Consider the following 16,583-nt stretch of genomic DNA (forward strand, 5'->3'; position numbering starts at 1 on the left):
AGCACAAAAATTTTCATCAATTTCTTTGGAAGCATCATCATTTCATGAGTGATATGGCAAAGCATGTACAATTTGCATACATCCAAACAATCCCTAAGCATTTTATTTTTTCACACGTGCACAAAAATCATAAAAATCACCATTAAAAACTACACATCATAAGGAGAATCATGCAAAAAACCTCACCAAATTTGGACAAATAATGAATCTCCTATGAATTTTCTAAGATCATGAATCAAAATGAAATAAAAAATGAAAAAGAAAATGAAATGAAATGAATTAATATGTGATAATGGCATAATTGTAATTCCTGAGCCACGAAGCCAAAACGCGCCGTTTAACTAAATGTGATGGCGCAGCGTGATTGGTCACTGGTGGCGGTAAACACGAATTTGAAAAGGAAATGGAAAATTTCAGATCAAACGCGTCTTGGCATCGTGTTCTTCATCATGAACAGCAACAACAATTCCAGAAATTCAACATGCACATTTCTCAACCAAAACAAACATGCGATATATCAACGTGTTCGTCTTTCAACCTAGATTAAGGATATGGAAAGCATTTGACCTAACTCTAAGCGTATCAACGGGATCGATCGAATTAAGTTTCGACATCAAATGTTCAAATCAAGATATCTCTCTCTACACCCAACCAAATCAAAAACTACAAGCAGCATGATGATCTACATTGAAAGATCTATCTAAGCCATATTTCAATTCATGCAATGAAGAATTTCGAATCCTAACCTCTTAATGATGGCAGATCGTGATTTTGATGTTTCCACGTGTGAAAAGCCAAAACAGATACAGCTTATTGATGAGGAAGTTGATTGGAATGGATAGCTTAGCTCAATACAGCACCAGATGCAAGAATCAACAAAACTCCATGAATGAGTGAGCTTCTAACAGTTGCGATTTTGCACTCTCCTGGCCTTGAATTGATGAAACAGTTCTTCAACAAGTCTTGTAGAAGATAGATCCAACAAGAATGATCGAAGATGATGAAGAATTCAATGAGAATTAGGGAAAAAAGTCAAAAAAGTTTTGGAGAATTTGGAGAGAATTGGAGGGAAATTCTGTTGGAACTTGAGAAATGTGAATGTCATTACCAATTTCTGTTACAATTACTGTTATATACCAATGCCTTAATCCATTCCTTAATCACAATTAGCAAAATTGGATTGGATTAGTGTAATGCATTTTCAAGTGAAAGTCCAAAATAGCCTTTTCACAATTAGGCCAATGTAACAGTAAATGACAGTTGGAGCAAGTTCTAAATGCTATTTGGGATGTGTATGAATAGGCCTTGTATGCAAAAACCAAGTAATTCTCAAAATCACCATTTCATGCTAAAAATGCAAATGAATTCACTTGAAAAATGCCATTTTGCCATGATGATTTTTGATGAAATGTAATAATGCACCATGAAAGTTCATATGAAATGTGGTTTGCTCAAAGAAAAATCAACCAAATTGGCCTTTCCATGTGAAAGTCATGCCACTTTGAATTTAGGCATTTTTGGAAAATGATTGGACCATAACTTGCCAACCATTCATGAGAAATTCAAGTTCTTGGACTTTTTGGAAAGGTGAGAGCAAGATCTACAACTTTCATGTTGAACAAAATTTCATTTGAAGCATTTTTGGACATGTAATTTTGAGGTGAAAAACTTTCCATTTTTGGAAACTTTCATTACAAGTCACTTTCTATTTTTGGAAAGTTTTCTCCTGACTTTATTTTCTTCATTCTTGATGTTTGAAATTTCAAATGAAAGTTGTTTCAACATGAATGAAGTGTATCCAACCCTCTCCCACCTCCAAATCCATCATTTCTGGCACAGTTGACCACAGTTGACTTTTCTGACTGATAGATGAATTTGGCCATGCACTGATCAAGCTGAGCCTCAAACTCCTGATGAAATGGCTCAAAAGTGAAACCCTAGCTTCCATGAGCTCAATGTAATCACATGATGATCCCCATATCCATTGAAAACCCCATCTCCTTGCCATGCCCTGATTGGCCCAATGCAACTGATTAGGGTTGACCAGTGGTCAAAACCCTAATCTCAAGGCATTTGATCAATCTCTTGAACCTCTTGGATGATAACAAAACCATGATGATGATGATGTACCACTTCCACCAAGATGAAGACCAATCTCCTTGAGAAATCATGAAACCCTAATTTAGACCCCACATCCTCAGATGATTAATGATCAATCCATAAACCCTCAGGCTTGAATCCCAACCTCTTCATCTTCTGACCAAGACTTAGGAGGATGATTTGCACAATGTAACCACATGATATGCAATATAGAATATCTAATGCCCTACAAATGATATGCAATATGTTAAGCTAGTCCCAAGAGAGGAGGGCATATTTTGAGGTGTTACACATAGCGGCGACGAACATCAAACATCTTTGCAAAATGATGAAATAAGATGTGGAAAAATGATTCACACAACACCTCTATTTATAACCCAAAAAATTGCACTTTACACTGAGGCGTCAGACCAATTGACGCCTCCTCTCAAAAGTAACACATGGGTGCCAATTGGATTGGCAGCACCATGTGCCCTAGCCAATCCAATTGGCGCATCCTCTCTAACTTTAGGAGCTGACACCAATTGGTATGGCGCCTCCTCTTAAAAGTGGGGTAAAAGTGAGGTAGTTTGGGATTTTTCTTGAAATCAGAGTTATTTTGGGAATTTTTTTTAAATTAGGGGGTATTTGGGTAAAAAATACTTAGGCATTTCAATTCATAAAATAGGGATCTTTGAACTCAGTTTATAGGAAGGGATAATATAGAGATCTCATACATCATCAATTTTTTTACTATCTTCTCTCACTAACTCTTTATGACAACCTTTTTTAAATAGAGAGGGGAGAGAACATGGAAAATGACACTCCCAAATCCTTGGTCTCAACATATGATCAATTGAGGTACCATTTATGTATCTCGACAAGAACAAGTACATATGAAGCCGATTTCCAAGGCCGATAAAAATGAATCCATCCTCATTTTCAATCCTCCTACGAAATACAATGGCGAAAGGTGAAGGACACGAGAAAGAGTAAGCCTCTAAGAAGGTTAAAAACATGATGAGGAGCAAGCCTCTGATACTTAAATTAAAGGCGAATATGTTGTTTCCAAATTCCTAAGGCTTTTTCTCCAATGCACTAATCATGTCGCCATGGATAACCTCAACTTCGCAAATGACATTTTATCGGAGATAAATGAACTCTCATCACCATTTGGCACATTGTTAGAGCACGTTGATGTTTGCTTCAAACATGTGCTACAAGCGCGAATGGTAAGCTCTTACAGGTCAGTTTCACCTTTGGTGTGTGCTTCAAACATATGTTATAAGCGCAAATGGTGAACTCTTATAGGTCAGTTTCACAGTAGGTGAAAATCGTGTAATTCATTGTCAATCAAGATATTTTCCAAGTTATGGATGGTGAGGATTGTGTCCACATTATCTACCTTAATATCATTCCATGACTCCAATGGTTGAGATTGTTCCACATCATTGTTTTACGATCCAAAAAGACCCACTTTGTGACAATCACTAGTTTTTGCTCTTCCTCTGAGCTTTTTGAATCAACGAAAAGAAGACTCATATATTTCACGAGTTCACTCAAACTTTCATTTGAGTTTCACCAAATAGAAGGCAAAATCATAATCATAACAAGATCAAGCCAACTAATGTTAGGCTAAACAATGTCATCGTCTAGCACAAGTGATAATGGTGGTTCTATTGCGAATGAGATCTTTAGTGATGATTTATAGAGTCAAATTAACTTGGTCACTAAAATGGAGGGATGATTTACAAACAACGATTCTTTTAGTTGTGTTAATACATTACAATTGAGATAGATTTAACTTTAAATCTAGAGTCCATCGTTTTAATTTATGTTTAGTTAATTATGCTTGATTGATGAAGCATTGTGCTTCGTGTCAAAAGTGGAAGAAAGCGATTGCATTCCAAATGTTATAACATACAATCAATTATTCATGCTTTAAACAAAAACTATAAGAACGATAAGACAATGAATCATTTTCGTGAAATGATTTATATAAGTCTACTTTAATGGTAAAATTTGTTATCCAATTGACTTCAAACACAAGAGAGGTGAATTGTGTTATAAAAAGTTTTTAAATACTTGAGAAATTAAATCGGTTTTTATATTGATTTTAAGAAGATTCGTAGAAGAAAAAGCAAAATACAAATAATTAATACAAGAAAATAAAGATATTAGAGAGAAGAACATGTCAGATTTTATCCCAATTCGGTCTAAAACCACGAGGTCTGTGTCCAATTCCCAAGGACAACACCTTAAAATTTTGACTATCACAATTCATAAAGTTTTTAACAAAGGATCAACCCATAATCTTCATACACCAAGCTTTTATTTCAAGTTCGATTTACAACCTTTATAACTTATCATAGTTCAAGAGAACAATTCTCTATTGTTTTATAATTACATATCTGAAAGATATGCACTAGCTACACAAGACAAAACTCTATTAAGTGTTTGTTATCTCAACACTAAAATAATATTTTAAGTGTATAAGAAAACTTTGGAGTAAGATAAGAGTATATTTAAAGGTAATATTCATAATTCTTATGTATTTTCAAATGAACATAAGTTCTCTTTATATAATAAAACATATAGTCAAGAAAGGAAATTTTGGAAAAGCCCAAATCCATTCCATAATCGATTATTCTACTGCCATAAACGATTATGATGGAGCAAATAAGGAAATATATGTTAGATATAAATCATAATTGATTATTAGGCATCCATATTAGATTACTAAGCAAGACGTGCCTCATAATCCTTTACATTACCACCATAATCAATTATAGGTCAAATTTTATTCATAATCGATTGCATAATTGATTAGCCTTAGTTAAAAAAAAGTTTTGGTTTTTCCAGAGGGTTTTCATAAAAGTTTGAAAATAGATAATATTTTGAAATAGAAGTTATGTGACTGTGTGTATGACTTTACTACTTTGAGCGCTACATATTTAACGTTACATAAAATATCCTATAAAGATAAGACAGGTGAGCATGACCACATATCGAGCTTTTTTCATAAAGATATATCCATTTGATGTTGTTCTTAGTATTTGATTCTATTATGCCAATTATCAGAACCTTTTCACTTTTTATTTACTTCAGTCTTTTCTCTTAACCGGTGATGTTGATGATAGTTTTGCTTTATTCCTTTTTAGATGATTTAGTATTATTTTCAAGTTGATAGTATAAACCATATTTTCTATAAGTTTCTCTTTGATTACCTATAATTATATTCAAGTTATCCTTACCTTTGGTAAATTTATCAAAAGTGTCATGCAAATATTCAATTTTTTTAAAAACTTTGCATTTTATAAACTTGATAGATTTATCTATTATAATATCAGAAAGAGTAGAAGGAGATTCTTGAATTAAAAAATATTATTTTTCTCTAAGATGATTTATTTCCTCTATTAGTTTTTCATTTTCATTTTTAAGAGAGGTGATAGTCATTTTAGATACACATACAATATTTTTTAATTTATTTAATTCTTTATAGACGAGGAAGAGATTTTTATAAGTAAAATTGAAATTTAGATTATTTACCTCATTTTCTTCGTGTTTTATAATTTTACACATGTTGGCTTCTTTCTCTTTTTCAGATTCATCTGGTGAGTCCATGTTGTTGTCATCTCACACAATGTAAGCTCTTTATGATTCTTATTGTGGTCTTTTGTATCTTTTAGATATTTTATGATTTTGAGGAAAGTTTGACTTTATGTGAACTTTCTTTTTGTTCATCTGGTGAGTCCATGTCGTTGTCATCTCACACAATGTAATCTCTTTTTTATTATTATTGTGGTATTTTTTTTTATCTTTTAGATATTTTATGATTTTGAGGAGAGTTTGATTTTAAGTGAACTTTCTTTTCACACCAGAAGAATGTTGGCACAAAGAATGATATTTCTTTACTTAAATTTAGAGGTTATTTTTTGTTTCTTGAGAATTCTTTGATTTGCAAATATAGATTAATGTCTTTATCACTTTCATTTTGGCGGTTTTCATCTTATGACTCAATGTTTTTGGTATATTTAGTTTTTATTGCAATTTAGCATACAAAAAAGGCAAATTCATAAAAGACAAGTCTTTAGATTCAAAAATCATTGTGACTTTAGGTTGCAAACTGCAGCTTAAGCATTTAAGGACTTTGTTAATTAAATAATCATTTTGAAAAGTTTCACGCATAATTCTTAAGTGATTAATAGTATGAATAAACATTTCCCGAAAAAATTTGTTGATTCTACGATTATTGATGTGGATGGATATCTGGTATATAGAAGGAGAGATAATGATGTTTTTATTCAAAAAAGGTAACTCATTTGTAGATGACAGGTTTGTGGTTCCTTATAATAAACAGTTGTTATTAAAGTATAATGCTCATATAAATATGGAATTGTGCAATAAGTAACGCTCAGTAAAATATCTTTTTAAATATGTCAATAAAGGGCATCATCGTGTTATTGTTGCCTTTTATAGTGGTGTCAATGAGAGAAATAAATATGATTTTTTTTATGAAATAAAGATGTACTATGACGGTAGATATTTGTCAGCATGTGAAGTTGTTTGGAGAATATTTTCTTTTGATATTAATCATAGAGAGTCTTCAGTGGAAATACTCAATTTTCATTTAAAGAATGAACAACATGTGATATATGATGATTATGCTGATATTAAGGATGTTGTGAATAAAAAAATTGTTTATTGTACAAAGTTTTTGGCGTAGATGGATGCCAACAAAAAATATCATGAAGCCAAAAGTCTAATATGTAATCAATTTCCTATAAAGTTTGTGTGTGGTTAACAAGAAAACCACAAAGTAAAGGAAAAAAGAGAAAGTAAGACAATTCAATGTGGGTTAAAACTGGATTCTTTATTCAATTAAACATTAGGGAACAATGTTTACAATTGAATCTCAACTACATCACGTTCTTCCTCTGACTAGGATTATCGGGGATTGATGGAGAAGTGATGACTAGTATGCTATTTATAAGAAAACTAAATTCTAGCTTTCAACTAACATACTAAACAATTATCTCAACAGACTATCCCAATGATAACTTAAACAACAAGCTAACATATTCCGACAACTACACTATATTTTTGACTTCAACAGAGTTTGCTACAACACTAGCTTATAACTTATAAGCTACAAATCTCCACCTTGGAACAAACTCTAAACTTCGAAACTAACTAGTTGTCATTATGCAGTCCTATCAGCTGTATACATGGGAAAAACTCTCAACTTGGCAATGTCTTGGTGATCATATCAGCAACGTTGTCATTAGTCGAAACCTTTAGCACTTGGACTTCTCCATGTTTGATTATCTCTCTGATGAAATGTAGCCTCACATCGATGTGCTTGGTTCACTCATGATAGGCTAAATTCTTCGACAGTTGTATTACACTTTGACTCTCACATTTAATAGTGATTGTTTGACCTTGAAGTTTCAGCTCCTTAGCAAAAATTTCAAGCCACAATGCTTCTTTCATAGCTTCACTAAATGCAATATACTCTACTTCAGTGGTTGATAAAGCAACGACCTTTTGAAGTGTTACTTTCCAACTAATTAATATGCCAAACATAGTGAACACATATCCATAATATATTTTCTGGAACCCATACAACCTGCATAATCATAGTCGACAAATCCTTTAATTTCTACTTTGCTATCATCACCACAAGTTCCACCATAAATCAAGACTATGCTTAAATACCCATTTATATACTTTAGGATCCACTTTATTGCTTTCCAGTATGTCTTTCCAGGATTGGACATGTACCTACTTACAAGGTGTAACACCTCAAAATTTGCCCTCCTCTCTTGGGACTAGCTTAACATATTGCATTGCATTTCTTAGGTCATTAGTCATTAGCATGTTGCATATCATGTGGCTACATTGAGCAAGTCATCCTCCTAAGTCTTGGTCAGAAGATAAAAGGTTGATGTATGCAAGCCTGAGGGTTTCATTGATTGAATTGATCATTAATCATCTGAGGATGTGTGGTACAAGTTAGGGTTTCTTGATTCTCAAGGGGGTTGAGCTTCATCTTGGTTGCAATGATACATCATCATCATGGTCTTGATATCATCCAAGAGATTGATCAGATACCTTGGGATTAGGGTTTTGACCACTGGTCAACCCTAATCAGTTGAATCATCTGCATTGGGCCAGTCAGGGCTTGGCAAGGAGATGAGGTTTTCAATGGATATGGAGATCATTTCATGATTATATTGAGCTTATGAAAGCTAAGGTTTCATGGTTGATCCATTTCATCAGGAGTTTGAAGCTCAACTTGATCAGTGCATAGCCAGATTCATCTATCAGTCAGAAAAGTCAACTGTGGTCAACTGTGCCTGAATTGATGGACTTGGAGGGGGGAGAGGGTTAGAGACACTTCATTCATGTCTAAACAAGTTTCATTTGGCATTTCAAACATCAAGAATGAAGAAAATAAAGTCAGATGGAAACTTTCCAAAAATAGAAAGTGACTTGTAATTAAAAACTGCCAAAAATGGAAAGTTTTTCACCTCAAAATTACGTGTCCAAAAATGCTTCAAATGAAATTTTGTTCAACATTAAAGTTGTAGATCTTGTTCTCACCTTTCCAAAAAGTCCAAGAACACTCATTTCTCATGTGTGGTTGGCAAGTTGTGATCAAATCATTTTCAGAAAATGTTGAAATTCAAAGTGGCATAACTTTTGAATGGAAAGGCCAGATTGGGTGATTCTTTTTTGAGCAAACCACATTTGACATGAACTTTCATGATGCATCATCACATTTCATCAAAAATCATCATAGCAAAAGTCCATTTTTCAAGTGTTCATTTTGCATTTTGGTGGGAAAAAAGATGTTTTTGAAAAATACATGTCATTTGCATACCAAACCACTTCTAACACATCATAAACAGCAAATTGGACTTGCCTCAATGGTATTTGCACTGTTACATTGGCTGCAATTAGAAAAGGTCATTTTTGCCAAATCACATGAAATTGCACTTTGCTAATTCACTTGAGTTTTGCTAATCTTGTTTAGTAAATTGGATTAGTACATCATATAAAGTCCCTAATCATAACAGAAACACCTAATCACATTCACAATCTCAGATCAAACTCACAAATTTCTCTCAAATTCTCTCAATTCTCTCAAATTTTTTACACACTTTTTTCACTTTTTGGATCGAAATTCTTGATTCTTTCTGCTTCTTGTTGCACTAATCTTCTTCTGCAGGTGAAATTGAAGATCTGTTTGAAGCTAACAGTGGAAGATCTTGACCAAATCGCAATTGTTGCAACCTTGAGCATCCATGGCATTTTGAGATTTCTCCATCGTCAAGCATTTCTGAGCTAAGGAACTCACTCCATTCACTTTCCTAATCACCACCGAACTTCTGTTTGCGAATTCCAAGCCTCGAAAACACCAGAATCACGAGCTGCACATTCATAAGGTAAGAATTCAAATCCTTCGATCCTTGCAATTGGCATGTGGTTTAGGTAGATCATGGAACATAGAGCTCACTGCAACTTAGATCTTAGATTTTCATTAGGTATTGATGAAGATATGTGGATCTGAACATTTGGATGTGAAACTTTCTTGGCTCGATCCGCGAAGCATGAGTAGATTTAGGTTAAATGCTTGTTAGATTACTGATCTACATGATGTGATGATTCGATTGGTATATCGCTTGCATGTTTTTGTGATGATTTGTTCATGAGCATGATGGTTGAGCAAGAACACGATGAACACTTTGAATTTTCGTTCCAGAATGCGTGTAGATCTTCATTGCCTGGCTTTGTTTTGAATTTGATGTTTCCCGTGTGCCTTGGCCATTTGCGCGCTGACACCTCACTAAATGAAACGCAACGTTTCATTTAGTGAGCGCTACATTTACAAGATTGCCACTGTAGCATTTAAATTCATTTTAAATCTTAAATGTTTATTTCATTTTTCAACATAAACTTCAAAAATCCATAAATAATTCATGGAACATCCAAATTGATTGGGGATTTTTGCATCCATTTCCATTTTTCATCTAGTTTTTTATGAGCATGATAACACAAATTGTGCACGGCTGTGTTTTATTTTGGTCTAATATCTTTGTTCATGTATGTTTCTTGCATATGTTTTGCCATTTCATTCATGAAATCTTGATGCTTGCTCCAAAATGCTTGAAATTTTATATGCATGATCCTGACTCTTTCCTGGTCATTTTGGTATATGGTTTGCTAATTTTGCATTTCTGGACTGAGAGATATGATGTGATCTTCATGAGTGTGACAATGTATGTCACACTAGGTTTTGTTCATGTTCTTGAATTTTGTTTCCATGCTTGTGCTATGCCATTTGCTCTGAATTTTTGCATGTGATCACTTCTGTATGTCTAGTTTGAGCATGATTTTTTGTAGATTTTTAAGATTCATTTCCTATTTGATTGGGATTTTTCTTTGCTGTTTAGTCATTTTCGAACTTTTGTGGAGTGTTCAACTTACATGACTTGTGAAATTCTCATGCCTTATCATGAGAAGCTGAAATTTTGTGGATTGGTTCTTAACATGTTTAACTTCATTTTGGCTTTGGTGTGGTTCATTTATCTTGTGCCTATTCTGTTTTGCATTCATTTGAAGTTGATACATGATTTGTGGCATTGTTTGAGCTTGTATTTGCATACCATGACTTCATGAATTTAATTTCCATACTTCCTCTGGTCCAAATAGCATGAAATTTGATATGTTGCTCATTGAATGTGTTATGTTTGAGCTTGAATTTTCTGGTAATTTATTGAGCTATTTTGGTATTGGTTTGATTGTGATCATTCTGTTTGCTCCAATGTAATTCCAAAATGCATAATTTGACATGTTTAGCTTATGAATTGGATTTGGTGCATAGTTTTGATGTGAGACCAATTGGGCTTTATTCTGGAGTGATTTATCTTGATTCTTGTTGAGTTTCACTTGCTGTTTTAAATTTTTCATCTCCTTTGGACCCTAGGCTTGGCCTAGTGGTCTTGGTTCTCATGTTTGAATGTGATTTTCAGGTTAGGAAGCAAATGCTTTAAGGAGATTAATGCAAGTTGATTGAGTTTGGTTGATTGTTATGAACTAACTTGTTCTATTTTGTAGGATGCTTAGCTCACTTGCTTTGGGCTTGTGCTTTGCACATGTGATTGATTGTGTTGTCTGTTGGTTCTTATCTGTTTGTTTTGACTTTGTGATTGGTATACTGATTATATTTGATTGATTTTAGGTACATTAGTTGCTAATAGTTCTTTGAGAACTTGTTGTGCTGCTGCTTGGTTGTATAAACCAATTGAGGTAGAATCTCTTTTCTCCATGTAGTCTGGAAGACCTGGCCTGTTACTTGGCCAGGCACCTGTCTGAAGTCCTCCTTAAGAGGCAATGCCTGTGATTGTTTATTTTTGTCCCCAAGCAGGAAAAGACCTTGATTAAGGCAATTGGCAGATACAAGAGATGTGCAATCCATCTCCTGCTCTTCTGTTGAGTCGTCCCTTGGCTCACATCACATGTTGATGCCTTGTGGATCCTAACCCAAGATCCATGTACAGTTGTACAGTTGAGTCAGTGTCATAAGTGTAGAAGGGTTCCCACTTTCTGGACCCACACTTCCTTTGTCTGAAGCTCTCCCTGGCCAGGGATAAGAGCTGTGAGGCACACCCCTCACTCACCTTTCATCTGGCTTCACCCTGACTCTCAATGTCAGGGTTAAGAGCTAACCTCACCCTGATACAATTGGCTTGCTTTTGCAGCCTAACCCTTGATTGAGCCACATCTGTCTGTATATAGTGTGTGCTAACTGTGAATGTTTGCTTTGTTTTGATTATGCTTGCATGCTTTGCTTTGCCTGTTTAGGATTAGCTTGCTGCCTGAGCAAGATAGATAGCAAACCTTAACTTAGGGATGATTATGCATGATAACATCTAGGCTCGAGTTAGTCTCCCTAGTTGTGTCTCCCTCTGTTATCTGGTTAGGCTAGTCTTTCTCCCCTATTTAGGGGAACTACGTTGCCCTGATCCTCATACCAGATGAGGTACGTAGGCAGGAGGTCGCACGAGATCTCTCCGGGCACCCTTTTTGTTTTTCACCCTTTTTCTTCTTGTGTGTGTTTGCTTGACAGTTGCTAGGCTCGAGTTCCCGACTCCTTAGTAACTTGTTGCTTGTTTTTTCTTGTGTGTAGGAGACGGATGTAAGCCCAGCCATTAGCATTCCGTATCCTCTTGTTGTGTGCTTGGAGTCCGGTATAAGTCCATCAAGTGGCATCTGGTTTCCAGTGTGGGTTTGTTTGGTTCGGAAGCTGATGTAAGTCCAGCTATTGGCGTTCGGGTTCCATGTTTGCCTTTTTGTGCGTGTGTTTTGTTTCGGCGTGCGTGAGCCGAACTACGGCAGCTCTGATTCTCATTCCAGATGAGATACGTAGGCATAGGATGCGATGTCCTAGCGAGCCCTCTCCCCTTTTCCCACCTGTGTTGTCTTTAGCGTGTGTGTGTGATGTTTGTTTTAGCAACCTTTTTCTATCTTTTGAGCGTGGATCCCGTCGAGTACGACGGACGTGAGGGGTGCTAATACCTTCCCCTTGCGTAACCGACTCCCGATCCCATTCTCTTTGGTCGCGAGACCATGCTTTTCCAGGTTTACTCTGAGCATTTCCTTCCCCTCTTTTGGGATAAATAACGCACGGTGGCAGCTCTGTGTTGTTTTGTTTTAGCCCGCCGGTTTTTCGCGTAATGCGACACAAGGCTCACTTCATATGCTATGTTTATACTCGTACATAATATAGCATACATCAAAGAACCTACTATACTATCATATGGAATGATGTTCATATAGTCTCTTTTGACTTCAGTACTAGGACTTTGAGTCATACTTAGTTTGTAATGAGGATTAGTCGATGTTACAATAGACTTTGAATTCGACACACCAAACTTATTGAGAATATTCAGATGGCATGTCTCTTGAGATATGCATACTCTCAAGTGCTTTCTATCTCTCCGGATGTCGATTCCAAGAATACTGGAGGTAGCTCCCAGATCCTCCATGTTGAACTCCTTATCGAGTTCAGCCTTCACCTTCATAACATCTTCGACACCGTTGCTTGCTATAGGGATGTCATCCATATAAATCAACAAAATAACAAGTGAATTTCTAGGTCGAAATCTAAGGTAAACACAATGGTCAAATTGGCTCCTAGTGAAACCTATGTGTGCCATGAACTTGCAAAATCTCTTATTCCATTGTTGAAGAGATTATTTTAGGCTATATAATGACCTATTCAGCTTGTAAACATAAACTTCCTTTCCCTTTTCTGCATATCCTTCAGGTTTCTCTTATTAGGATTGTTTCATCTAGATCACCATACATGAAGGTTGTCTTTACATCCATTTGTTCATGTTCTAAGTCAAACTTTGCCACCTTGGCTAACAACATTCTAATGGACATGTGTTTTACAACATGTGAGAACACATCATTGAAGTCGGCACCATATTTTTGAGTGAACCCCCTAGCAACCAACCTTACCTTAAATATTTTAGACATCACTCACTCGATTCCTTCCTTAACCTTGAAAATCTACTTACAGTTGACTAACCTGGACCTTTAAGATTTCTTGATCAGCCCCCAAGTGTTGTTATCATGAAGAGATTTCATCTTATCATCCATGGATTTTAGCCATTCAGTCTTATTTCGACTCCTCACGACTTCCTTGTAGTCTCTAGATTCTTCATCAAGAACCTTACTTTCAGAGATTAAGGCAAAAGCTATGAGATATGCATAACTAACTCTCTAAGGTGGCTTGATGACTCTGCTTGACCTGTCTCTTGCATGTAGTAGTGTAACACCCTAAACCCAAAAACTTATTTTAAAAGCATTACTCGACAATTTAAGGTGTCACCAACTACAACCCTTTCAAAATGTATCAAATCATTTGAAACTACACAATGGAAAACATTTCAGAAAAACTTCATAAATAAAGTATTAAACTCCAAAACAACAAAATCAACATCAACATAAAACGCAACAAACTCACGTCCCTAATGTTACACAATCAAAGCACTAAAAACCACATATGTATGATAAAGAAATAAATAATAGCCAAGAGTATCTCCAATAATCCACCTTCCACACACAACAACAATAATCACCCATGAGTATCTACGATATGTCCATGGTGGACAACATGAAGCGAAGGGGGTGAGAAACAACATTCTAAATGAACAGTGTAAATAATGCTAAGGTAGAGAACATACAACAGCATACACATTCAATACACAATCAACAACACCATAGTCTCACACCCATTCATAATAACATCCAAATATACATCTGAAATACGACTCACGACACGACGTGACATTTATGCACGTGGTACCATTATGGATAACACAGATTCATTTCTCTCCTAAATCCCCGTGATAGGACCAGAGCATACTAAATCGCTACTATCACCATAAGTAACGCTTCACCAATTCCCATCTGGACCTAGCTACTCGCTCCTGAATCCCCACCATAGGACCAGAACACACCAAAACTGGACCGAAGCATGTACACCATAATGCGTGATTTTCAATAACATGCAACATCACCATACAATCACCATAATCATGCATAACATTATCCTCAGTACACAATAACACCTAATCAAATGTGTATTCATGCGATATTCAATCATGTTAAATCATTTTTATATCAATTCATCATTAAGTAAGTACAACAATTCACTAATTAATCATACATGTTATCACATAAATTCCTACATCGAACATACGATTGCAACTCAATTATCTCACCAAGCACTACCATGAGGTTTCTCTGTGTGTTAGCTCTCAAACCTTCAAACGACGCCTTATTTGGACCTACAGAACTAAAATTATGGCCAAAATCTTCGGACAATGCAACATAGATCAAAGCATAATTTTTCAACATTTGGCTTACAACAATCTATTATTGTCAATATTATTTTTATTCTTACTTTTCCAAAAATCACGTTTTGAAGCAATACAATCAATTGTCATGTTAATTTTTTTCAAAAATTGAACGTGTACAATCGATTGTCATGGGTTGAGAATTGATTGTCACTGGTAAATTTTCTAGAAAAACTCGGTTTTAACATATGATCTTCATCCTCTTCATCCCTTATCATTCATACATCATCCCAACCAAAATCTCCACATTCAGTTGTCATATGACACGAATTTAACAATACATCATGTTATCTCAACAATAAAACATCTTATAACACTTATATCCATTATAATTAAGAGAATATAATTACATCAATAATTTCACCAACAATCATATTCATGACCAAAACATTCAAACATTCATCAATTGCAGAAATTTATTTATACATAAACATGATGATTCAACATGTTTTCAGTCATAAAATACATACGCAAACATAGCCAATCATCAATTTCCTATTTTCTAACACAACAACAATTCATCAAAACTAGAATCAAACAACCCTAATGAGAGCAATGACCTCTCTTCTCTACCCTATCATGCAATACACCCATAGTGAAAGCCCTTTCACCCTACTTACCTTTGATTTTCCAACAGCAAGCTCTCTAATCAGAAATTGTTCTTCCCTCCCTAAGCCCTAGACTTATTCTTCTCACTTTTCTCCAACTCCAATTTGTACATACTGTAAAGCTATCTCAATTCCCACACCCCTCTATTTAAAAATAAACCTAATTCTTCCATATAGGTATTTCTTTTACCACCCCCAACTTATTCTCCGAAATATCCTCATTGCCCCTTATTTCTCTATTAACTCCTATTTTTCTTTTAATTTTAATTATTAATTAATTTCTAATATAAAACCACCAAATTCTACTTGTACTTCTAGTGTTAAATAAAAATTATAATATTCTAATTTCTAATTATTGTTAATTATTCTACCAAGCACCTATTTCTCACCACACCCTACCAATACCATTATACCATATCAACACATATTATCATATAATTTATTTTAATTAAAATAACTATTATCCAAATAAATACATAAATAATTCAATTAAATCAATTAATCGAACTTGGGGTGTTACATGTAGTCATTTTCAGTCTCCCCATCTTCATCAGAAACTTGTGCTTGTTCTTCTACTTCATCTGGGTTATGCAATTCAGCATCACTATGCTCCACCTTATTAGGAATCTCTTCATGTTCTATTAGATCTCAAGAGATCTTCGTACTTTGACCAACGTCATCAGTTTTCTTGAAAGCCATCTCAGCTCAATTGAAAACTACATCTCGACTTGTGATACACCTCTAGTGACTTGGCTCTAGGCACCACAACATATAAACTTTGACTTCTTCATGGTATCAAAGGAACACACATCTCAAAGCTCTAGGTTCGACTTTGTCTTGCCTAATATGAGCATAGGCCACACAACCGAATAATCTAAGTTTGTCGAGATTAGATGGATGCCTCGACCAAACTTCTTCACGTGTCTTCATTCCCAAAGCAGTTGGGGGATGCTTATTTATC

The 16,583-nt window shown here is 35.0% G+C and overlaps 1 pseudogene; it reads left to right on the plus strand.

The window, feature by feature from the left end:
- The first annotated feature begins 3,042 nt into the window (after positions 1-3,042).
- On the plus strand, positions 3,043-3,718 carry LOC127095693 (scarecrow-like protein 23; annotated as a pseudogene).
- Positions 3,719-16,583: the final 12,865 nt, after the last annotated feature.

The sequence above is a fragment of the Lathyrus oleraceus genome, chromosome 6, assembly GCF_024323335.1.
Source record: "Lathyrus oleraceus cultivar Zhongwan6 chromosome 6, CAAS_Psat_ZW6_1.0, whole genome shotgun sequence".
Taxonomy (NCBI): domain Eukaryota; kingdom Viridiplantae; phylum Streptophyta; class Magnoliopsida; order Fabales; family Fabaceae; genus Lathyrus; species Lathyrus oleraceus.